At 41.8% G+C, this 26,963-nt stretch overlaps 1 pseudogene; it reads left to right on the top strand.

Moving 5' to 3' along the window:
- Positions 1-4,981: 4,981 nt before the first annotated feature.
- LOC117486617 overlaps positions 4,982-26,963 on the top strand; it is a 28,558-nt pseudogene continuing 6,576 nt past the window's right edge.

Genomic DNA, 26,963 nt, shown 5'->3' with positions numbered 1-26,963 from the left:
CGAAGATCTTTGAATTGGGTACTGGCTTCAACAGCATTCCCTGTGTCGTGTCGTCGGCGTAGATGTAGAGAAGCGCTGATACCTCCTCATCAGTCCATCGCTCGGATTTCTTCATGTTTGTCATTTTCGTGCGTTAAAAAAACAAACTACTCTTCTTGGTGGCTGAGGTTGTTGTAGCGAGGCAAACACAATGGCGGCTCTACACAACATTTCCACACTTGTACGGGGCGTGGTTTGCAATTCGCCCAGCCAATCAGCACTGGGGCACTTTTGGAGAACTTTTCACCCACAGAAAAGTACGCTCTCTGAGTTGGCTCTAAAAATGGGGGTAAAAGTACCCGAGATTAAGTACGATTTTTGGTGTGAACGCGACATAAGGGGTACTCACGGAACTAAAACGCGAAAAGTACGGTGAAAGTACTCCGGTGTGAACGCGGCTAATGTACTCACAATCCAGAACTCGAGCCAAAGAGCTGCTAGTTTGTCTGTTGTGACAAAGTATCTCATAATGACTTTTTATCTCATAATTTCGACTTTCTTATCTCATTATTATGACTTTTTATGGGGATTTTATTTTTTTTAAGTGGCGGAAATGGGCTTCCATATCCATACTTCCCCTCCCTCCTCAGGTTGTTTTGCCTCAGGCGGATTCATTGTGCCGGCCTGTTTCAGTTTTTATTTCTGGCTGAAACGTGTAGACATTTTCCTTTCCTTTTTCTTTACCTTCTGCAAGAAAAAAGTATTTGCGCAGTTAACACGCCTTTTAGTTACACTCTCAGTTTCAGGATTCCTTCAAAATAACTCAATTGTTTGCAGCGTGTTTTCACCTCCGCACCAGCTAGGCAGCCATCTGACTCCCCTCTTGTAACAGTCCCTTAGTTGAAGGTATCTATAGAAGTCATGTGTTCCCAATGTGTGTTTTCTTCTCAGATGATCAAAACCCTCCAGCTCCCCTTCCTTAACCAAAACACACCAAGCTGTTATTCCTTTCTCTACCCATTGTTTAAAACCTTGATCTTATTTTGCAGGTTTGAAGTTTCCATCATAAGCTACCCATTTTATTATATTTGCATCATTTTGAATCTTATCTATGTTCAATACTTTCAACCATAGATCCAATGTGTGCACTGTTATTGGACCCATTTTAGTTCTGAGTTCCTTATATAGTTTATAATCCCCACTCATATTTTGAATTGGAATCTGGTTTACTTCATTTTCCATATGCTTCCACTTTGCTCTAAACTCCGTTTCACAGCAACAGTAAATGGGTCTTAGCTGAGCAGCAGCAGTACTCCATCAATCTGAGCAAACCCATACCGCCTCTTTCTTTGGGTAGCTGGAGAGTTCTGGACCTACCTCTTGGCCTCCCCCCCCCCCTCAGCTCAATCAGCCCATCCAGTGAGTTGGGCAGATCAAAAGACACCAGCTCGTCTTTAATGTAAGCCGCCAAGCCACGCAGATAGGGGTCACACTGGGCTGCAGAATTCCAGTTGCTGAGGCGGCCCCTGGTGCGAAACCCAATCGCATAATCCACCACAGATCCATTACCCTGGCTCAGGCTCAGTAGTCCTCCTGCAGCGTCTGGACCCACAGACACGGGTCCAAACACCTTGCGCAGCTCCGCGGAAAAGAAGGGGAAAGAAGAGCAGGCGGGTGTCTGCTGCTCCCATTCAGCTGTGCCCCACAGTCGGGCTTTCCCAGTCAGATGATTGATCGTGAACGCCATACGAGCTGCCTCAGAAGCTAAAGTGTGTGGCTGCAGCGCGAACAGGATAGAACAGTTAGCAAGAAACGGGCTGCAGCCCTCCGGATCCCCGGCGTGGCGCTCCGGAGTTGCCACCCGAGGCTCTGAGGTAAATCCGATCGGAGAGGATGCAGAAGCGGGTGTCGGCGGCATGGGAAGAGGCGCTGGAGCAGCCACTACTGCCGCTAGCTGCTGCACAGTAGCCGCTAACTGCTGTAGCTGCGCAGCTAAATAGGTTAGCGTCTGGTCATGTGTAGAGTTTGCATGATGAGCCTCGGTGGCCAGGGAGGCTATCGAGGCTTCCTGCCTCTGGAGAGCGTCCTCAACTCTTTACATGCAGAATTCTCTAAATACAGAACACCATAAAAGAGGAGTGTGCTTTAGACAAAGCACTATGGTGTGTAGTTGGCTGGACAAAGTGTCTTGTACTATAAATAAAGTGTGTGCCATTTGGTGGAGAACTTTGGTTTTGGTAAGTGTTTCTGTAGTTTTGGGTGCAGTGCTTCAGTTTGCAGTATATATGAGGTGTTTTGCACTTTGTGTGTTTTGTGAATTGTGTTTATTGGTTTGAGAAAATAAGCCCTGCTTTAAAAACAATATGGTCAGCATCAAAAGAACCACATTGTCACCAACACTTCTGTGGACTGTGCATCTGTTCACTCTTCACCTCTGGTGTTATGAAGAGAGGAATCAGAGTCTTCCACGTGAACTGGTGGATGAATGATGGATCCTCCACATATCATGCCAATCTTCATCTGGTGTTTCTATATGGAGTTCTTCCTCCCATCTAACCTCGAAATATTTAGTTGAGTGTTTGTCATGTTTTGCTAAATCCTTGATATAATGCTGAAATGATTCTTATGTTTCTTTCCTGATATGCTTTAGTTATAATTTGGATGATATTATTCAACTCCTTGGAAGAATCTGATCTGACTCCCCTCTTGTAACAGTCCCTTAGTTGAAGGTATCTATAGAAGTCATGTGTTCCCAATGTGTGTTTTCTTCTCAGATGATCAAAACCCTCCAGCTCCCCTTCCTTAACCAAAACACACCAAGCTGTTATTCCTTTCTCTACCCATTGTTTAAAACCTTGATCTTATTTTGCAGGTTTGAAGTTTCCATCATAAGCTCCCCATTTTATTATATTTGCATCATTTTGAATCTTATCTATGTTCAATACTTTAAACCATAGATCCAATGTGTGCACTGTTATTGGACCCATTTTAGTTCTGAGTTCCTTATATAGTTTATAATCCCCACTCATATTTAGAATTGGAATCTGGTTTACTTCATTTTCCATATGCTTCCACTTTGCTCTAAACTCCGTTTCACAGCAACAGTAAATGGGTCTTAGCTGAGCAGCAGCAGTACTCCATCAATCTGAGCAAACCCATACCGCCTCTTTCTTTGGGTAGCTGGAGAGTTCTGGACCTAACTCTTGGCCTCTCCCCCCCCCCCCCCCCCCAAACAAATCTGGATATCAGTCTGTCCCAATTTCTAAATGGACCTTGGGGGCCCTCTACTGGTGAAGATTGGAATAGATAGAGAAATCTAGGTAGAACATTTAGTTTAACGATTTGAATTCTTGAGTTTAGGTCGAGTGGTAAGGTAGACCACCTTGTTATATCTTTTTGTATTTCTTGGTTTGAATTGTCGTAATTCGCTCTTTACAAATCAGAGATGTTTTTAGCACAATGTACATTTTACATTTATATTTAATTTAATATTCCATTCCTTACACACTTAATGGATATAATATCCTGCTTTATATTTGGTAAATTGGTATTTCAAAATGTATATTTTCTTCTTTTTTAATGCTGTTTTATTTCTGTTTTGAGATGTTTACATTTTAGAAGTGTTTATTTCTACTCTTTTCATTTCTCTCATGTGCAATGCCTTGTCTTTTATGCTGCTACAACGCAATCATTTCCCAGATTGGGATCAATAAAGTGCATCTCATCTTATGCATTGGAAGCTATCTGTTAGCCGCGCATGCTAACAGGCCTCAGATAAACTCGTTGAGACTGTATTGTTATTATTATTATTATACATTTAAAGGTGGGGTAGGTAAGTTTGAGAAACCGGCTCGAGATACACTTGTTGTTATATTCCATGGAATGCTCTTAACATCCCGATAGCAATGAATATCTGAAGTGCTTTGACAAAAAATCCATAAATAAATCATCATCTGTGGAAGCTGTAGTACTGTAAAAAGCACGACCAATCATCTGAGCCGGCCCGGCTAAAGTAACTGGATGGCCTACCTGCCTGTCAGCCTTCCATCTGTGCACAAACTTATCTCGTGCCCTCATTGGTCATGTGCGCGCTCGTGTGTGTTGGAGGAGGGGCTCTGTAAGGAAGTGGCAGATTTTCTCCGGTTGTGTATTTTCAAATTCTAGCGATCTCGAGCTGGTTTCTCAAACTTACCTACCCCACCTTTAACTTTTTTATCTTCATATTAATATTTTATTTTATTTATCTTATTTAATAAAAACATTTATAAATGTATTCTATGTCACAAAACCAATTCTTCCCTCAGGATAAGTATTGTAATGATGTCTGCATGTATCCTCTCTCTGATAGAGACCAGCCGTTCTCTTGTATGGAATGTTCCAGCTTGTATCGCCCCCATGTGTTGCTGTAGCTCCGCCCCTTGATGGCACTGTTTGTTTCTTCCCCTGGATCTCTATAAAGTTTATTAAAAACTACAACCCCCATGATGCATTAGCTGTTATCCTTGCTAACAGACACACTTGTTGAGACTGTAAAGAGTCAGAGAGACTTTTAAAACTCATGCAGAGTTAGGCTGTGGACAAACTGTCCAAAAATCAGCTCCTCTCGTCTTTTCGTCTTGGTTAGGAAAAGACGAGAGGAGCTGATTTTTGGACGATTCAACCGGAAACAGGGTTTCTTGTTTACCCCCAGCTAACATGCTAACATGCTAATGGGGACCCTGAAACACAACTTCCGGTGCTGGCCTTCACAATAAAACCCACGGTTTTCTCTCTTCACCTTTCTCTTCTTACACATATTATATTACAGGAATAGGGGGAATACTTATAATATAGATAAAGGTGTTTCAGGAGAAATAAACCGGGTTCTCTCCGCAGCTCCATGTCTGTGTATCTTAAAGGTTTAGGTATTGTCTAAGGGGAAATCATATCCGCTTTTATTTTGAAGTCCCTGCACCGGAAGTGATGGTCCCGCTCTTTCTAACTTGGAACCAGATCGCGTCTCGTCGGTTCTCTCTCTTCATCCATGGTTCTCTCTCTACATCCATGGTTCTCTCTCTACATCCATGGTTCTCTCTCGTTGTTCCTGAGACAGCGTGTGTGAGCAGCTGATCCATCGTCTGTGTGTCTGGATGAACCTCTGACTTTGTGCTCTTTCTTCTGAAGCCTTTAGCTCGGACTCTAGAAGCTAGCTTAGCATGCTAGCTGGTAACACGCTAGCAACACAGAGTGAGAGAAACAGGAAGTGGTGATTTAGTAAACATGAGTGTTGTGCTGCTCTCGTTGGTGAAGCAGCGACTCACTGCGGCTGCTGAAGACGTCTTTGTTCTGTTTGAAAGAACGATAGCAGAGTACGAGGAGGAACTGTCTCGTTCAAAACAGGAGAACGAGAGACACCGGAAACTACTGGACGCTGTTTTACAGCCTCAGCTTCAGATCCACAGAGCAGGTCTGTTCCCTTTTTCTAACTCTTTAGACTCTCTATTATCACTTTAGACACCGCGGTGAAGTTAGTTTAGATGATCACTTTAGACTTTTTATTAAAACTCTTTATTCTTCTTCTTCTTCGGTTGGCAACCAACAAATGGGTGCATTAGCGCCACCTACTGGACTGGAGTGTGGAACAGTACTTTGGCAGGAAAAATAAAATAAATAAATGCAAATAAAATCTAAACTCCATCTATAATTCCAGTTGTTTTTAAGAATTGTTTCAGCAGTTGAAAGACTTCCTCTGATGTCCCTAGCAGATTCCCCAGTGTTTGACGGTTTCCGGTTTATTGCAATCTGTACAGAGTCCAGTGGGGTGCATGCCAATTCTGTGAGTGTCTGGTTTAGTCCTGTGTGTCCTTAACCGTGAAATGACCTTCTCTTCCCTTTGGGCTCCTGCTTCGTCTTCTACCCCTACATGTTTCTGGATGCTGTAGAGATGCCTTCCTGTATCGCTGACATCCCAGTATTCTTGCCAAGTTTTCCGTAAATGAACATTAATAATGGTTTTAGCTAATTTGTCTACTTCCTCATTCCCTTCTACCACAAAATGAGCAGGAACTCAAAGGAAGGACATTTCAAGTCCCCTACATTTTAACCCAGCATACCGACCTCCCAGATTTCAAGCTCCACAGAGCTGCTAGGCTGTCGGATGCTACAAGAACTCTGGGTTGGTTGTTCTCTTCAACCCATTTCAGTGCTAGCCATATTCCCACTAATTCTGCAGTGAATACTGAGAGATGATCTGAGAGTCTCTTTGGTACTGCTACTTCACATTGAGGGATAAAGAATGCCTGTACGCCCGGTCTCTGGGTCTTTTGAGCCACCCGTGAAGATAAACACTTTATTTTTGTGTTGGTCAACATGTTTTTGTGCAACCTGGTGTTTGTTTTGGTTTATTTTTTAGTTTAAGCTGCAGACTTGTGTCGATTGCTGGCATATTAAATCTCCACGGAGGTATAGGCGATGATGGAACAGTGGGACTGACTTCTGACCCGCACAGAGATGCATTTAAAGCGCTAGAGCATTTCCTATCCACCCAAGGCTGTTAGTTGTGGAATTATTATGTTCCCAACACTCCAGTAGGATTGCCTTTTGCGGGGTGAGCATGACTATGCCCTCTAATGTTAACCCAATATGCCAACAAAAGCTTGATCCTCCGAATCCGCAGTGGAATTTCACCCACCTCAACCTGCAATGCAGATACAGGTGAAGTTTTAAATGCTCCACTACATATTCTGAGCCTGAGCCTGTACCACATCACGTTTAAGGTTGCTTTCTGCAGCAGACATATAAGCAATGCATCCATAATCCAGGGCTGCTCTCATTAGAGCCCAACATGTATTTAGTAATGAGGTTCTGCTTGCTCCCCAATCTCGCCCAGAAAGACATCTCAGTCAATTATTAATCTTTTTGCACTTGTCTCTGGTTTTGTCAATATGTTTGCACCAGGTACGTTTTTCATCAAATAGGATTCCAAGAAACCTAACCACCCTAACCTGTTCTAGGACTTGTCCATATAGTTTAATAAATACAACTTTATGTTTTTTAGCAAAGCATATGACTTGGGTTTTTTCAATTGATATTTTAAAACCCCATTTGTTTGCCCATTCTTCCACCTAACCTACTGCAACTTGCATTTTCCTTTCTAGGAACTCTATATTACGACCCCTTACCCAAATAGCCCTGTCATCAGCGAATAGTGACATCCCTACATTTTGCTGAACCTGTTTAAAGATATCATTAATCATAATGTTGAAAAGTAACGGACTACAAATACTGCCCTGCAGAGTTCCATTTTCTTTTTTAATTTGGGGTCACATTATATTAAGAGTACAGTTTTGTAAATCATATATTTTTAGAGACCCAAAACTGTAAAAACTGTTGCTTTGGTAAAAAATAATGTGTCAAAAGTTTCCAAGCAATTTTAAGAGTTTAGTCAACTTTTGCATTTTTTGAGTTGGTGAAACGTACTTTTTTTTTGTTTTCCTCTACTCTAGAATGTGTTACTTTGCTAAAACTTAAAAACAACGTGTCAACAGTTTCCAAGGAATTATAGGAGTTACAAGAAAGGCTCTTGAGGCCTAGCACCAGGGCCGGTTCTAGACTATTTGCTGCCCTAGGCGAGATTTTATAAATAAAGAATAAATGAAAAATCTCTACAAAAGACAAATACACTACAAAAACAGAAACTTATTGACATAGGTAATATACGTCAAAATGGCTTCAAATGTATTCAGTATTGTATGAACATGTTTGAATTGGGGGGTGGACGTCACATCCTCTAGGGGGGTCCGGGGGTATGCTCAATCTGGTGCACTTTGAGCACACAATTACTAGAGACCTGATCTAGGGGGTACAACTCTAAAACAACCATATGAAAAAGATCGGTTAACATTTTAATAATCAATAAGTATATGAACATAACCAATAACCCATAGCCAATAACAAATAAATGTAACTTATTTTATTTTTGTTGTTCATTCATATCTTATTTTATCTGGTTAACATTTATTTATTTATGCATATGTTTGTATCTCTCCAACTTTAAACGATATGTCTGGTTTACTGTCCTATAGTATACACTGGAATGATTTCAAACCTGTTTTTATTCATCCTAATAATTATAAAGGAGTGCCTTGGAAATATGTGTTTACATAATTTGTGGTCAAAACGTTTGAGACCCACTGAGATAACTGAGACTAAAGTGAACTATCTGAACCCTCAGAGAGTCCTTTACCTCACTGAGATAACTGAGACTAAAGTGAACTATCTGAACCCTCAGAGAGTCCTTTACCTCACTGAGATAACTGAGACTAAAGTGAACTATCTGAACCCTCAGAGAGTCCTTTACCCCACTGAGATAACTGAGACTAAAGTGAACTATCTGAACCCTCAGAGGAGTCCTTTACCTCACTGAGATAACTGAGACTAAAGTGAACTATCTGAACCCTCAGAGAGTCCCTTTACCCCACTGAGATAACTGAGACTAAAGTGAACTATCTGAACCCTCAGAGAGTCCTTTACCTCACTGAGATAACTGAGACTAAAGTGAACTATCTGAACCCTCAGAGAGTCCTTTACCTCACTGAGATAACTGAGACTAAAGTGAACTATCTAAACCCTCAGAGAGTCCTTTACCTCACTGAGATAACTGAGACTAAAGTGAACTATCTGAACCCTCAGAGAGTCCTTTACCTCACTGAGATAACTGAGACTAAAGTGAACTATCTAAACCCTCAGAGAGTCCTTTACCTCACTGAGATAACTGAGACTAAAGTGAACTATCTGAACCCTCAGAGAGTCCTTTACCTCACTGAGATAACTGAGACTAAAGTGAACTATCTGAACCATCAGAGAGTCCTTTACCTCACTGAGATAACTGAGACTAAAGTGAACTATCTAAACCCTCAGAGAGTCCTTTACCTCACTGAGATAACTGAGACTAAAGTGAACTATCTGAACCCTCAGAGAGTCCTTTACCTCACTGAGATAACTGAGACTAAAGTGAACTATCTGAAACCCTCAGAAATGTCCTTTACCGCACTGAGATAACTGAGACTAAAGTGAACTATCTGAACCCTCAGAGAGTCCTTTACCTCACTGAGATAACTGAAGACTAAAGTGAACTATCTGAACCCTCAGATAGTCCTTTACCTCACTGAGATAACTGAGACTAAAGTGAACTATCTGAACCCTCAGAGAGTCCTTTACCTCACTGAGATAACTGAGACTAAAGTGAACTATCTGAACCTTCAGAGAGTCCTTTACCTCACTGAGATAACTGAGACTAAAGTGAACTATCTGAACCCTCAGAGAGTCCTTTACCTCACTGAGATAACTGAGACTAAAGTGAACTATCTGAACCCTCAGAGAGTCCTTTACCTCACTGAGATAACTGAGACTAAAGTGAACTATCTGAACCCTCAGAGAGTCCTTTACCTCACTGAGATAACTGAGACTAAAGTGAACTATCTGAACCCTCAGAGAGTCCTTTACCTCACTGAGATAACTGAGACTAAAGTGAACTATCTGAACCCTCAGAGAGTCCTTTACCTCACTGAGATAACTGAGACTAAAGTGAACTATCTGAACCCTCAGAGAGTCCTTTACCTCACTGAGATAACTGAGACTAAAGTGAACTATCTGAACCCCTCAGAGAGTCCTTTACCTCACTGATGATAACTGAGACTAAAGTGAACTATCTGAACCCTCAGAGAGTCCTTTACCTCACTGAGATAACTGAGACTAAGTGAACTATCTGAACCCTCAGAGAGTCCTTTACCTCACTGAGATAACTGAGACTAAAGTGAACTATCTGAACCCTCAGAGAGTCCTTTACCTCACTGAGATAACTGAGACTAAAGTGAACTATCTGAACCCTCAGAGAGTCCTTTACCTCACTGAGATAACTGAGACTAAAGTGAACTATCTGAACCCTCAGAAGAGTCCTTACCTCACTGAGATAACTGAGACTAAAGTGAACTATCTGAACCCTCAGAGAGTCCTTTACCTCACTGAGATAACTGAGACTAAAGTGAACTATCTGAACCCTCAGAGTCCTTACCTCACTGAGATAACTGAGACTAAAGTGAACTATCTGAACCCTCAGAGAGTCCCTTTACCTCACTGAGATAACTGAGACTAAAGTGAACTATCTGAACCCTCAGAGAGTCCTTTACCTCACTGAGATAACTGAGACTAAAGTGAACTATCTGAACCCTCAGAGAGTCCTTTACCTCACTGAGATAACTGAGACTAAAGTGAACTATCTGAACCCTCAGAGAGTCCTTTACCTCACTGAGATAACTGAGACTAAAGTGAACTATCTGAACCCTCAGAGAGTCCTTTACCTCACTGAGATAACTGAGACTAAAGTGAACTATCTGAACCCTCAGAGAGTCCTTTACCTCACTGAGATAACTGAGACTAAGTGAACGTATCTGAACCCTCAGAGAGTCCTTTACCTCACTGAGATAACTGAGACTAAAGTGAACTATCTGAACCCTCAGAGAGTCCTTTACCTCACTGAGATAACTGAGACTAAAGTGAACTATCTAAACCCTCAGAGAGTCCTTTACCTCACTGAGATAACTGAGACTAACGTGAACTATCTGAACCCTCAGAGAGTCCTTTACCTCACTGAGATAACTGAACTAAATGAACTATCTGAACCCTCAGAGAGTCCTTTACCTCACTGATAACGACTAACGTGAACTATCTGAACCCTCAGAGAGTCCTTTACCTCACTGAGATAACTGAGACTAAAGTGAACTATCTGAACCCTCAGAGAGTCCTTTAGCTCACTGAGATAACTGAGACTAAAGTGAACTATCTGAACCCTCAGAGAGTCCTTTAGCTCACTGAGATAACTGAGACTAACGTGAACTATCTGAACCCTCAGAGAGTCCTTTACCTCACTGAGATAACTGAGACTAAAGTGAACTATCTGAACCCTCAGAGAGTCCTTTACCTCACTGAGATAACTGAGACTAAGTGAACTATCTAAACCCTCAGAGAGTCCTTTACCTCACTGAGATAACTGAGACTAAAGTGAACTATCTGAACCCTCAGAGAGTCCTTTACCTCACTGAGATAACTGAGACTAAAGTGAACTATCTGAACCCTCAGAGAGTCCTTTACCTCACTGAGATAACTGAGACTAAAGTGAACTATCTGAACCCTCAGAGAGTCCTTTACCTCACTGAGATAACTGAGACTAACGTGAACTATCTGAACCCTCAGAGAGTCCTTTACCTTACTGAGATAACTGAGACTAAAGTGAACTATCTGAACCCTCAGAGAGTCCTTTATCTCACTGAGATAACTGAGACTAAAGTGAACTATCTGAACCCTCAGAGAGTCCTTTACCTCACTGAGATAACTGAGACTAAAGTGAACTATCTGAACCCTCAGTGAGTCCTTTACCTCACTGAGATAACTGAGACTAAAGTGAACTATCTGAACCCTCAGAGAGTCCTTTACCTCACTGAGATAACTGAGACTAAAGTGAACTATCTGAACCCTCAGAGAGTCCTTTACCTCACTGAGATAACTGAGACTAAAGTGAACTATCTGAACCCTCAGAGAGTCCTTTAGCTCACTGAGATAACTGAGACTAAAGTGAACTATCTGAACCCTCAGAGAGTCCTTTACCTCACTGAGATAACTGAGACTAAAGTGAACTATCTGAACCCTCAGAGAGTCCTTTACCTCACTGAGATAACTGAGACTAACGTGAACTATCTGAACCCTCAGAGAGTCCTTTACCTTACTGAGATAACTGAGACTAAAGTGAACTATCTGAACCCTCAGAGAGTCCTTTATCTCACTGAGATAACTGAGACTAAAGTGAACTATCTGAACCCTCAGAGAGTCCTTTACCTCACTGAGATAACTGAGACTAAAGTGAACTATCTAAACCCTCAGAGAGTCCTTTACCTCACTGAGATAACTGAGACTAAAGTGAACTATCTAAACCCTCAGAGTCCTTTACCTCACTGAGATAACTGAGACTAAAGTGAACTATCTGAACCCTCAGTGAGTCCTTTACCTCACTGAGATAACTGAGACTAAAGTGAACTATCTGAACCCTCAGAGAGTCCTTTACCTCACTGAGATAACTGAGACTAAAGTGAACTATCTGAACCCCTCAGAGATCCTTTACCTCACTGAGATAAAACTGAGACCTAAAAGTGAAACTATCTGAAACCCTCAGAGAGTCCTTTAGCCAGGACCTAAAGGTGAACTATCTGAACCCTCAGAGAGTCCTTTACTCACTGAGATAACTGAGACTAAAGTGAACTATCTGAACCCTCAGAGAGTCCTTTACCTCACTGAGAAACTGAGACTAAAGTGAACTATCTGAACCCTCAGAGAGTCCTTTACCTCACTGAGATAACTGAGACTAAAGTGAACTATCTGAACCTCAGAGAGTCCTTACCTCACTGAGATAACTGAGACTAAAGTGAACTATCTGAACCCTCAGGAGTCCTTTACCTCACTGAGATAACTGAGACTAAAGTGTGAACTATCTGAACCCTCAGAGAGTCCTTTACCTCACTGAGAAACTGAGACTAAAGTGAACTATCTGAACCCTCAGAGAGTCCTTTACCTCACTGAGATAACTGAGACTAAAGTGAACTATCTGAACCCTCAGAGAGTCCTTTACCTCACTGAGATAACTGAGACTAAGTGAACTATCTGAACCCTCAGAGAGTCCTTTACCTCACTGAGATAACTGAGACTAAAGTGAACTATCTGAACCCTCAGAGAGTCCTTTACCTCACTGAGATAACTGAGACTAAAGTGAACTATCTGAACCCTCAGAGAGTCCTTTACCTCACTGAGATAACTGAGACTAAAGTGAACTATCTGAACCCTCAGAGAGTCCTTTACCTCACTGAGATAACTGAGACTAACGTGAACTATCTGAACCCTCAGAGAGTCCTTTACCTCACTGAGATAACTGAGACTAAAGTGAACTATCTGAACCCTCAGAGAGTCCTTTACCTCACTGAGATAACTGAGACTAACGTGAACTATCTGAACCCTCAGAGAGTCCTTTACCTCACTGAGATAACTGAGACTAAAGTGAACTATCTGAACCCTCAGAGAGTCCTTTAGCTCACTGAGATAACTGAGACTAAAGTGAACTATCTGAACCCTCAGAGAGTCCTTTAGCTCACTGAGATAACTGAGACTAACGTGAACTATCTGAACCCTCAGAGAGTCCTTTACCTCACTGAGATAACTGAGACTAAAGTGAACTATCTGAACCCTCAGAGAGTCCTTTACCTCACTGAGATAACTGAGACTAAAGTGAACTATCTAAACCCTCAGAGAGTCCTTTACCTCACTGAGATAAAGGACTAACGTGAACTATCTGAACCCTCAGAGAGTCCTTTACCTCACTGAGATAACTGAGACTAAAGTGAACTATCTGAACCCTCAGAGAGTCCTTTACCTCACTGAGATAACTGAGACTAAAGTGAACTATCTGAACCCTCAGAGAGTCCTTTAGCTCACTGAGATAACTGAGACTAACGTGAACTATCTGAACCCTCAGAGAGTCCTTTACCTCACTGAGATAACTGAGACTAAAGTGAACTATCTGAACCCTCAGAGAGTCCTTTACCTCACTGAGATAACTGAGACTAAACTGAACTATCTGAACCCTCAGAGAGTCCTTTACCTCACTGAGATAACTGAGACTAAAGTGAACTATCTAAACCCTCAGAGAGTCCTTTACCTCACTGAGATAACTGAGACTAAAGTGAACTATCTGAACCCTCAGAGAGTACTTTACCTCACTGAGATAACTTAGACTAAAGTGAACTATCTGAACCCTCAGAGAGTCCTTTACCTCACTGAGATAACTGAGACTAAAGTGAACTATCTGAACCCTCAGAGAGTCCTTTACCTCACTGAGATAACTGAGACTAAAGTGAACTATCTGAACCCTCAGAGAGTCCTTTACCTCACTGAGATAACTGAGACTAAAGTGAACTATCTGAACCCTCAGAGAGTCCTTTACCTCACTGAGATAACTGAGACTAAAGTGAACTATCTGAACCCTCAGAGAGTCCTTTACCTCACTGAGATAACTTAGACTAAAGTGAACTATCTGAACCCTCAGAGAGTCCTTTACCTCACTGAGATAACTGAGACTAAAGTGAACTATCTGAACCCTCAGAGTCCTTTACCTCACTGAGATAACTGAGACTAAAGTGAACTATCTGAACCCTCAGAGAGTCCTTTACCTCACTGAGATAACTGAGACTAAAGTGAACTATCTGAACCCTCAGAGAGTCCTTTACCTCACTGAGATAACTGAGACTAAAGTGAACTATCTGAACCCTCAGAGAGTCCTTTACCTCACTGAGATAACTGACTGACTAAAGTGAACTATCTGAACCCTCAGAGAGTCCTTTACCTCACTGAGATAACTGAGACTAAAGTGAACTATCTGAACCCTCAGAGAGTCCTTTACCTCACTGAGATAACTGAGACTAAAGTGAACTATCTAAACCCTCAGAGAGTCCTTTACCTCACTGAGATAACTGAGACTAAAGTGAACTATCTAAACCCTCAGAGAGTCCTTTACCTCACTGAGATAACTGAGACTAAAGTGAACTATCTGAACCCTCAGAGAGTCCTTTACCTCACTGAGATAACTGAGACTAAAGTGAACTATCTGAACCCTCAGAGAGTCCTTACCTCACTGAGATAACTGAGACTAAAGTGAACTATCTGAACCCTCAGAGAGTCCTTACCTCACTGAGATAACTGAGACTAAAGTGAACTATCTGAACCCTCAGAGAGTCCTTTACCTCACTGAGATAACTGAGACTAAAGTGAACTATCTGAACCCTCAGTGAGTCCTTTACCTCACTGAGATAACTGAGACTAAAGTGAACTATCCTGAACCCTCAGAGAGTCCTTTACCTCACTGAGATAACTGAGACTAAAGTGAACTATCTGAACCCTCAGAGAGTCCTTTACCTCACTGAGATAACTGAGACTAAAGTGAACTATCTGAACCCTCAGAGAGTCCTTTATCTCACTGAGATAACTGAGACTAAAGTGAACTATCTGAACCCTCAGAGAGTCCTTTACCTCACTGAGATAACTGAGACTAAAGTGAACTATCTGAACCCTCAGAGAGTCATTTACCTCACTGAGATAACTGAGACTAACGTGAACTATCTGAACCCTCAGAGAGTCCTTTACCTCACTGAGATAACTGAGACTAAAGTGAACTATCTGAACCCTCAGAGAGTCCTTTACCTCACTGAGATAACTGAGACTAAAGTGAACTATCTAAACCCTCAGAGAGTCCTTTACCTCACTGAGATAACTGAGACTAAAGTGAACTATCTGAACTCTCAGAGAGTCCTTTACCTCACTGAGATAACTGAGACTAAAGTGAACTATCTGAACCATCAGAGAGTCCCTTTACCTCACTGAGATAACTGAGACTAAAGTGAACTATCTGAACCCTCAGAGAGTCCTTACCTCACTGAGATAACTGAGACTAAAGTGAACTATCTGAACCCTCAGAGAGTCCTTTACCTCACTGAGATAACTGAGACTAAAGTGAAGTATCTGAACCCTCAGAGAGTCCTTTAGCTCACTGAGATAACTGAGACTAAAGTGAACTATCTGAACCCTCAGAGAGTCCTTTAGCTCACTGAGATAACTGAGACTAAAGTGAACTATCTGAACCCTCAGAGAGTCCTTTACCTCACTGAGATAACTGAGACTAAAGTGAACTATCTGATCCCTCAGAGAGTCCTTTACCTCACTGAGATAACTGAGACTAAAGTGAACTATGTGAACTCTCAGAGAGTCCTTTACCTCACTGAGATAACTGAGACTAAAGTGAACTATCTGAACCCTCAGAGAGTCCTTTAGCTCACTGAGATAACTGAGACTAAAGTGAACTATCTGAACCCTCAGAGAGTCCTTTACCTCACTGAGATAACTGAGACTAACGTGAACTATCTGAACCCTCAGAGAGTCCTTTAGCTCACTGAGATAACTGAGACTAAAGTGAACTATCTGAACCCTCAGAGAGTCCTTTACCTCACTGAGATAACTGAGGACTAACGTGAACTATCTGAACCCTCAGAGAGTCCTTTACCTCACTGAGATAACTGAGACTAAAGTGAACTATCTGAACCCTCAGAGAGTCCTTTACCTCACTGAGATAACTGAGACTAAAGTGAACTATCTGAACCCTCAGAGAGTCCTTTACCTCACTGAGATAACTGAGACTAAACTGAACTATCTGAACCCTCAGAGAGTCCTTTACCTCACTGAGATAACTGAGACTAAAGTGAACTATCTGAACCCTCAGAGAGTCCTTTACCTCACTGAGATAACTGAGACTAAAGTGAACTATCTGAACCCTCAGAGAGTCCTTTACCTCACTGAGATAACTGAGACTAACGTGAACTATCTGAACCCTCAGAGAGTCCTTTACCTCACTGAGATAACTGAGACTAAAGTGAACTATCTGAACCCTCAGAGAGTCCTTTAGCTCACTGAGATAACTGAGACTAAAGTGAACTATCTGAACCCTCAGAGAGTCCTTTACCTCACTGAGATAACTGAGACTAAAGTGAACTATCTGAACCCTCAGAGAGTCCTTTAGCTCACTGAGATAACTGAGACTAAAGTGAACTATCTGAACCCTCAGAGAGTCCTTTAGCTCACTGAGATAACTGAGACTAAAGTGAAACTATCTGAACCCTCAGAGAGTCCTTTACCTCACTGAGATAACTGAGACTAACGTGAACTATCTGAACCCTCAGAGAGTCCTTTAGCCTCACTGAGATAACTGAGACTAAAGTGAACTATCTGAACCCTCAGAGAGTCCTTTACCTCACTGAGATAACTGAGACTAACGTGAACTATCTGAACCCTCAGAGAGTCCTTTAGCTCACTGAGATAACTGAGACTAAAGTGAACTATCTGAACCCTCAGAGAGTCCTTTACCTCACTGAGATAACTGAGACTAAAGTGAACTATCTGAACCCTCAGAGAGTCCTTTACCTCACTGAGATAACTGAGACTAAAGTGAACTATCTGAACCCTCAGAGAGTCCTTACCTCACTGAGATAACTGAGACTAAACTGAACTATCTGAACCCTCAGAGAGTCCTTTTACCTCACTGAGATAACTGAGACTAAAGTGAACTATCTGAACCCTCAGAGAGTCCTTTACCTCACTGAGATAACTGAGACTAAAGTGAACTATCTGAACCCTCAGAGAGTCCTTTACCTCACTGAGATAACTGAGACTAACGTGAACTATCTGAACCCTCAGAGAGTCCTTTACCTCACTGAGATAACTGAGACTAAAGTGAACTATCTGAACCCTCAGAGAGTCCTTTAGCTCACTGAGATAACTGAGACTAAAGTGAACTATCTGAACCCTCAGAGAGTCCTTTACCTCACTGAGATAACTGAGACTAAAGTGAACTATCTGAACCCTCAGAGAGTCCTTTAGCTCACTGAGATAACTGAGACTAAAGTGAACTATCTGAACCCTCAGAGAGTCCTTTACCTCACTGAGATAACTGAGACTAAAGTGAACTATCTGAACCCTCAGAGAGTCCTTTACCTCACTGAGATAACTGAGACTAACGTGAACTATCTGAACCCTCAGAGAGTCCTTTACCTCACTGAGATAACTGAGACTAAGTGAACTATCTGACCCTCAGAGAGTCCTTTACCTCACTGAGATAACTGAGACTAAACGTGAACTATCTGAACCCTCAGAGAGTCCTTACCCTCACTGAGATAACTGAGACTAAAGTGAACTATCTGAACCCTCAGAGAGTCCTTTACCTCACTGAGATAACTGAGACTAACGTGAACTATCTGAACCCTCAGAGAGTCCTTTACCTCACTGAGATAACTGAGACTAAAGTGAACTATCTGAACCCTCAGAGAGTCCTTTACCTCACTGAGATAACTGAGACTAAAGTGAACTATCTGAACCCTCAGAGAGTCCTTTACCTCACTGAGATAACTGAGACTAACGTGAACTATCTGAACCCTCAGAGAGTCCTTTACCTCACTGAGATAACTGAGACTAAAGTGAACTATCTGAACCCTCAGAGAGTCCTTTACCTCACTGAGATAACTGAGACTAACGTGAACTATCTGAACCCTCAGAGAGTCCTTTAGCTCACTGAGATAACTGAGACTAAAGTGAACTATCTGAACCCTCAGAGAGTCCTTTACCTCACTGAGATAACTGAGACTAACGTGAACTATCTGAACCCTCAGAGAGTCCTTTACCTCACTGAGATAACTGAGACTAAAGTGAACTATCTGAAACCCTCAGAGAGTCCTTTACCTCACTGAGATAACTGAGACTAAAGTGAACTATCTGAACCCTCAGAGAGTCCTTTACCTCACTGAGATAACTGAGACTAAAGTGAACTATCTGAACCCTCAGAGAGTCCTTTACCTCACTGAGATAACTGAGACTAAACTGAACTATCTGAACCCTCAGAGAGTCCTTTACCTCACTGAGATAACTGAGACTAAAGTGAACTATCTGAACCCTCAGAGAGTCCTTTACCTCACTGAGATAACTGAGACTAAAGTGAACTATCTGAACCCTCAGAGAGTCCTTTACCTCACTGAGATAACTGAGACTAACGTGAACTATCTGAACCCTCAGAGAGTCCTTTACCTCACTGAGATAACTGAGACTAAAGTGAACTATCTGAACCCTCAGAGAGTCCTTTAGCTCACTGAGATAACTGAGACTAAAGTGAACTATCTGAACCCTCAGAGAGTCCTTTACCTCACTGAGATAACTGAGACTAAAGTGAACTATCTGAACCCTCAGAGAGTCCTTTAGCTCACTGAGATAACTGAGACTAAAGTGAACTATCTGAACCCTCAGAGAGTCCTTTACCTCACTGAGATAACTGAGACTAAAGTGAACTATCTGAACCCTCAGAGAGTCCTTTACCTCACTGAGATAACTGAGACTAACGTGAACTATCTGAACCCTCAGAGAGTCCTTTACCTCACTGAGATAACTGAGACTAAAGTGAACTATCTGAACCCTCAGAGAGTCCTTTACCTCACTGAGATAACTGAGACTAAACTGAACTATCTGAACCCTCAGAGAGTCCTTTACCTCACTGAGATAACTGAGACTAAAGTGAACTATCTGAACCCTCAGAGAGTCCTTTACCTCACTGAGATAACTGAGACTAACGTGAACTATCTGAACCCTCAGAGAGTCCTTTACCTCACTGAGATAACTGAGACTAAAGTGAACTATCTGAACCCTCAGAGAGTCCTTTACCTCACTGAGATAACTGAGACTAAAGTGAACTATCTGAACCCTCAGAGAGTCCTTTACCTCACTGAGATAACTGAGACTAAACTGAACTATCTGAACCCTCAGAGAGTCCTTTACCTCACTGAGATAACTGAGACTAAAGTGAACTATCTGAACCCTCAGAGAGTCCTTTACCTCACTGAGATAACTGAGACTAAAGTGAACTATCTGAACCCTCAGAGAGTCCTTTACCTCACTGAGATAACTGAGACTAACGTGAACTATCTGAACCCTCAGAGAGTCCTTTACCTCACTGAGATAACTGAGACTAAAGTGAACTATCTGAACCCTCAGAGAGTCCTTTACCTTACTGAGATAACTGAGACTAAAGTGAACTATCTAAACCCTCAGAGAGTCCTTTACCTCACTGAGATAACTGAGACTAAAGTGAACTATCTGAACCCTCAGAGAGTCCTTTAGCTCACTGAGATAACTGAGACTAAAGTGAACTATCTGAACCCTCAGAGAGTCCTTTACCTCACTGAGATAACTGAGACTAAAGTGAACTATGTGAACTCTCAGAGAGTCCTTTACCTCACTGAGATAACTGAGACTAAAGTGAACTATCTGAACCCTCAGAGAGTCCTTTACCTCACTGAGATAACTGAGACTAACGTGAACTATCTGAACCCTCAGAGAGTCCTTTACCTCACTGAGATAACTTAGACTAAAGTGAACTATCTGAACCCTCAGAGAGTCCTCTACCTCACTGAGATAACTGAGACTAAAGTGAACTATCTGAACCCTCAGAGAGTCCTTTACCTCACTGAGATAACTGAGACTAAAGTGAACTATCTGAACCCTCAGAGTCCTTTACCTCACTGAGATAACTGAGACTAAAGTGAACTATCTGAACCCTCAGAGAGTCCTTTACCTCACTGAGATAACTGAGACTAAAGTGAACTATCTGAACCCTCAGAGAGTCCTTTACCTCACTGAGATAACTTAGACTAAAGTGAACTATCTGAACCCTCAGAGAGTCCTTTACCTCACTGAGATAACTGAGACTAAAGTGAACTATCTGAACCCTCAGAGTCCTTTACCTCACTGAGATAACTGAGACTAAAGTGAACTATCTGAACCCTCAGAGAGTCCTTTACCTCACTGAGATAACTGAGACTAAAGTGAACTATCTGAACCCTCAGAGAGTCCTTTACCTCACTGAGATAACTGAGACTAAAGTGAACTATCTGAACCCTCAGAGAGTCCTTTACCTCACTGAGATAACTGAGACTAAAGTGAACTATCTGAACCCTCAGAGAGTCCTTTACCTCACTGAGATAACTGAGACTAAAGTGAACTATCTGAACCCTCAGAGAGTCCTTTACCTCACTGAGATAACTGAGACTAAAGTGAACTATCTAAACCCTCAGAGAGTCCTTTACCTCACTGAGATAACTGAGACTAAAGTGAACTATCTAAACCCTCAGAGAGTCCTTTACCTCACTGAGATAACTGAGACTAAAGTGAACTATCTGAACCCTCAGAGAGTCCTTTACCTCACTGAGATAACTGAGACTAAAGTGAACTATCTGAACCCTCAGAGAGTCCTTTACCTCACTGAGATAACTGAGACTAAAGTGAACTATCTGAACCCTCAGAGAGTCCTTTACCTCACTGAGATAACTGAGACTAAAGTGAACTATCTGAACCCTCAGAGAGTCCTTTACCTCACTGAGATAACTGAGACTAAAGTGAACTATCTGAACCCTCAGTGAGTCCTTTACCTCACTGAGATAACTGAGACTAAAGTGAACTATCTGAACCCTCAGAGAGTCCTTTACCTCACTGAGATAACTGAGACTAAAGTGAACTATCTGAACCCTCAGAGAGTCCTTTACCTCACTGAGATAACTGAGACTAAAGTGAACTATCTGAACCCTCAGAGAGTCCTTTACCTCACTGAGATAACTGAGACTAAAGTGAACTATCTGAACCCTCAGAGAGTCATTTACCTCACTGAGATAACTGAGACTAACGTGAACTATCTGAACCCTCAGAGAGTCCTTTACCTCACTGAGATAACTGAGACTAAAGTGAACTATCTGAACCCTCAGAGAGTCCTTTACCTCACTGAGATAACTGAGACTAAAGTGAACTATCTAAACCCTCAGAGAGTCCTTTACCTCACTGAGATAACTGAGACTAAAGTGAACTATCTGAACTCTCAGAGAGTCCTTTACCTCACTGAGATAACTGAGACTAAAGTGAACTATCTGAACCATCAGAGAGTCCTTTACCTCACTGAGATAACTGAGACTAAAGTGAACTATCTGAACCCTCAGAGAGTCCTTTACCTCACTGAGATAACTGAGACTAAAGTGAACTATCTGAACCCTCAGAGAGTCCTTTACCTCACTGAGATAACTGAGACTAAAGTGAAGTATCTGAACCCTCAGAGAGTCCTTTAGCTCACTGAGATAACTGAGACTAAAGTGAACTATCTGAACCCTCAGAGAGTCCTTTAGCTCACTGAGATAACTGAGACTAAAGTGAACTATCTGAACCCTCAGAGAGTCCTTTACCTCACTGAGATAACTGAGACTAAAGTGAACTATCTGAACCCTCAGAGAGTCCTTTACCTCACTGAGATAACTGAGACTAAAGTGAACTATGTGAACTCTCAGAGAGTCCTTTACCTCACTGAGATAACTGAGACTAAAGTGAACTATCTGAACCCTCAGAGAGTCCTTTAGCTCACTGAGATAACTGAGACTAAAGTGAACTATCTGAACCCTCAGAGAGTCCTTTACCTCACTGAGATAACTGAGACTAACGTGAACTATCTGAACCCTCAGAGAGTCCTTTAGCTCACTGAGATAACTGAGACTAAAGTGAACTATCTGAACCCTCAGAGAGTCCTTTACCTCACTGAGATAACTGAGACTAACGTGAACTATCTGAACCCTCAGAGAGTCCTTTACCTCACTGAGATAACTGAGACTAAAGTGAACTATCTGAACCCTCAGAGAGTCCTTTACCTCACTGAGATAACTGAGACTAAAGTGAACTATCTGAACCCTCAGAGAGTCCTTTACCTCACTGAGATAACTGAGACTAAACTGAACTATCTGAACCCTCAGAGAGTCCTTTACCTCACTGAGATAACTGAGACTAAAGTGAACTATCTGAACCCTCAGAGAGTCCTTTACCTCACTGAGATAACTGAGACTAAAGTGAACTATCTGAACCCTCAGAGAGTCCTTTACCTCACTGAGATAACTGAGACTAACGTGAACTATCTGAACCCTCAGAGAGTCCTTTACCTCACTGAGATAACTGAGACTAAAGTGAACTATCTGAACCCTCAGAGAGTCCTTTACCTTACTGAGATAACTGAGACTAAAGTGAACTATCTAAACCCTCAGAGAGTCCTTTACCTCACTGAGATAACTGAGACTAAAGTGAACTATCTGAACCCTCAGAGAGTCCTTTACCTCACTGAGATAACTGAGACTAAAGTGAACTATCTGAACCCTCAGAGAGTCCTTTAGCTCACTGAGATAACTGAGACTAAAGTGAACTATCTGAACCCTCAGAGAGTCCTTTACCTCACTGAGATAACTGAGACTAAAGTGAACTATCTGAACCCTCAGAGTCCTTTACCTCACTGAGATAACTGAGACTAACGTGAACTATCTGAACCCTCAGAGAGTCCTTTACCTCACTGAGATAACTGAGACTAAAGTGAACTATCTGAACCCTCAGAGAGTCCTTTACCTCACTGAGATAACTGAGACTAAACTGAACTATCTGAACCCTCAGAGAGTCCTTTACCTCACTGAGATAACTGAGACTAAAGTGAACTATCTGAACCCTCAGAGAGTCCTTTACCTCACTGAGATAACTGAGACTAAGTGAACTATCTGAACCCTCAGAGAGTCCTTTACCTCACTGAGATAACTGAGACTAAAGTGAACTATCTGAACCCCTCAGAGAGTCCTTTACCTCACTGAGATAACTGAGACTAAACTGAACTATCTGAACCCTCAGAGAGTCCTTTACCTCACTGAGATAACTGAGACTAAACTGAACTATCTGAACCCTCAGAGAGTCCTTTACCTCACTGAGATAACTGAGACTAAACTGAACTATCTGAACCCTCAGAGAGTCCTTTACCTCACTGAGATAACTGAGACTAAACTGAACTATCTGAACCCTCAGAGAGTCCTTTACCTCACTGAGATAACTGAGACTAAAGTGAACTATCTGAACCCTCAGAGAGTCCTTTACCTCACTGAGATAACTGAGACTAAAGTGAACTATCTGAACCCTCAGAGAGTCCTTTACCTCACTGAGATAACTGAGACTAACGTGAACTATCTGAACCCTCAGAGAGTCCTTTACCTCACTGAGATAACTGAGACTAAAGTGAACTATCTGAACCCTCAGAGAGTCCTTTACCTCACTGAGATAACTGAGACTAAAGTGAACTATCTGAACCCTCAGAGAGTCCTTTACCTTACTGAGATAACTGAGACTAAAGTGAACTATCTAAACCCTCAGAGAGTCCTTTACCTCACTGAGATAACTGAGACTAAAGTGAACTATCTGAACCCTCAGAGAGTCCTTTACCTCACTGAGATAACTGAGACTAAAGTGAACTATCTGAACCCTCAGAGAGTCCTTTAGCTCACTGAGATAACTGAGACTAAAGTGAACTATCTGAACCCTCAGAGAGTCCTTTACCTCACTGAGATAACTGAGACTAAAGTGAACTATCTGAACCCTCAGAGAGTCCTTTACCTCACTGAGATAACTGAGACTAAAGTGAACTATCTGAACCCTCAGAGAGTCCTTTACCTCACTGAGATAACTGAGACTAAAGTGAACTATCTGAACCCTCAGAGAGTCCTTTACCTCACTGAGACTCATTTTAGTCCAAGTTATTTTTTATTTAATTTTTTTAGTGACACTAGGCAGATTTAGCTTTTTTTTCTCTCGTTGACTTTCTCTTACTTTTGGATACAGTTTTATGTATGACAACTTTACAACTGGTAAGTCAAAGTGGACCTATCATGCTATATTTAAATGATATATTGTCGGGCCATTTTTTATTTTATTTTTGCCTTTATTTATACAGGTGTAAAAATCTCATTGAGACACAAGGTCTCATTTGCAAGAGAGACCTGTCAGTGGTAACACTACCACACACAGTTACAGACAGACAGGACACTAAACACAGAGGCAACACTAAAATACAAAATCGTAAAAAAAGTAGTCATTGAAATCCATATAAAGTATTCAGATATAGCAGGTGCAAACACCCACAGATGATTTCTCCAGCTTTTTTAAAATTAGTTTAAAATCTGTGATGGGTATCAAACTGGTCAGCTTAAGTTCCTGCTGAAGTGTGTTCCAGGTCGAGGGGGCAGAGTATGATATGGCTTTTTTCCCAAGCACCGTGCGAACTGAGGGGACGGACAGAGTGATGTAATGTTGAGATGGTAGGCTATAGCTGTACTGTTTGTGTGATATGTAAGTGGATATGTAGAGGGGCAGCAGTCCAAGCATAGCAGTATAGATGAGTTTGTACCAGTGCAGTGATCTGCGCATTGATAGTGATGACCAGTTGACTAAAGAGTACAGCGTGCAATGGTGTGTGAGGGGTTTACAGTTGGTTATGAACCTCAGAGCCCCATGGTAGACAGCGTACCTATATAAGGTATATTTATACGTATTAAGGTATATTTATACGTTTCTGTTTTCAAAATACCAAACAGATCATGCATTTTAGCCATGCCTCATTTCACTCTATGTGCCGTTTGCTGTCTACGGGTCTGATTCTGTGAGCTGCAGCTGACCACGCCCCCCTGCAGGAGAGGGTAGCCGTGCTCTGATCAAGTCAAGAGGGGGAGAAAAAAAGATCTCCGTGTTTTATTATATAGAGTGGTTATTCATTTGTTTTAAAGCTCAATAAATAACAAAGAAGACCTTTGACCGGCACTTTTCTAATTTTGTCCGGAAGATTTAAACTTTAACGGACATCTTGACCGGCGAAACAAACTGAAACTGAAACTCTGCCGCACGGTCCCCTCGTTCCTTGGAAGAGGCGGAGAGGTGGGTGTTTGTCATCTGCTGGTGGACTAACCGGAGATAATTACAGTGCTTGCCTCGACGGGGAGGGATTGCATTGAATTAAAGCAGCGGGAGCAAACGCTTGCCTCGGGGAGGGAGAAAAAAAGCCACAGCAGAGAATAAACAGAAGGGTAACCATGGTAACTATGGGCGGGAAGTCTTCTTCGCTGCTTTTGTGGCAGACTACAGCGCCACTTACAGGCCTGGCATATGTACTACAGCGTCTCCAGCGCTTTCGAGCGGCAATGGCCGGCCGTGGCCCAACCCCACATTCCCCTGATAGGTGGAGAGTTGGCCCAATAGCCGTAGCGCCACCGTCCTGACGTCAGGACAGTGTTCAAATCTGGATCAGTTTTTATCAGATCTGTTGCAGCCCCTTTTTTAGAGATTTGGGTATGGAGGAAAATAGAGAGGGTTGTGTTTTCTGACACTTGGTGAGTTCCCTGGAACACCGGGGACACATATTCATGTATAAAAGACGTACAAAAGTGCATTTTGCATGATAGGTCCCCTTTAAGTACTTTTCTGAACAGATTTACTTTAAGAATGTGACTTTGAAAGGTACGTTTTTGTGATTTTAACACTTTTTCGGTGAAACAACTAGGGATGGGAACGATTAATCGAATATTCGAAATTATTCAGGTATTCGAATAATTATTCAGGTGTTCGAATATGAGTTATGAATATTTTTTTTTATTTTTTTTTATTTTGGGAGGGATGCCTAAGTTGTTTACATATTATCAAATTGAATAATTCAATGTATATGTTTATTCGAATACCTGAATAATTTTGGCACATAGAGCGAAATGAGGCATGGCTAAAATGCATGATCTGTTTGGTATTTTGAAAACAGAAACGTATAAATATACCTTATATAGGTTTGGCCCTACAATATATCATTTAAATATAGCATGATAGGTCCACTTTAACCTGTTACGCACCGCCCCCCCGGTACCGGGCGGATAAACGCGTCATTTGCAGGAAACAACGTCTAAGGAATCTTAATATTTAATAAACTATGAATGTTTTATATCCATGTAACGGGAAGAAACTCAGCTAACTGATCTTTTTTTTTTTTTTTATCTAAAAAAAACCCACAATGCTAGCACTCAGCCTCTGAATTAGCCACGGGCGAAAAAATGTAACCTAAAACGGCACTTAAACTCACAATAACTCCCTTATTACTTATCCTAGATGCACAGCCAACCCCTCGATTTGCATCACCTGGAGACACAGAATCTGTGTAAAAAACCTCAACACTCAGTGATAAACATTTGCGACGCTATAAACGAAAGCGTACATCATAACATGTGGAGCTAGGTAGCTAGAAACGCTAACATGGCTTACCTTGGTCAAAACTGGTCTTCAATGGCATTAAAACGATAATAAAACGATGCTGCAGTTAATCCATAGGTTAATCCAATGTGTCTGTGTCCTCTTTGAAATGATTTCTGATAATCCATAAGCAATAAAACTGCTTTTTCGCTTCCAGATGCCAGAGCTAGAGATCGGTCCACTCTGCTGCACATTTACATGCGCGCAGCCCC

Source organism: Trematomus bernacchii, unplaced genomic scaffold (genome assembly GCF_902827165.1).
Source record: "Trematomus bernacchii unplaced genomic scaffold, fTreBer1.1, whole genome shotgun sequence".
Classification (NCBI taxonomy): Eukaryota; Metazoa; Chordata; class Actinopteri; order Perciformes; family Nototheniidae; genus Trematomus; species Trematomus bernacchii.
This window is presented reverse-complemented; position numbering and strand designations above follow the sequence as displayed.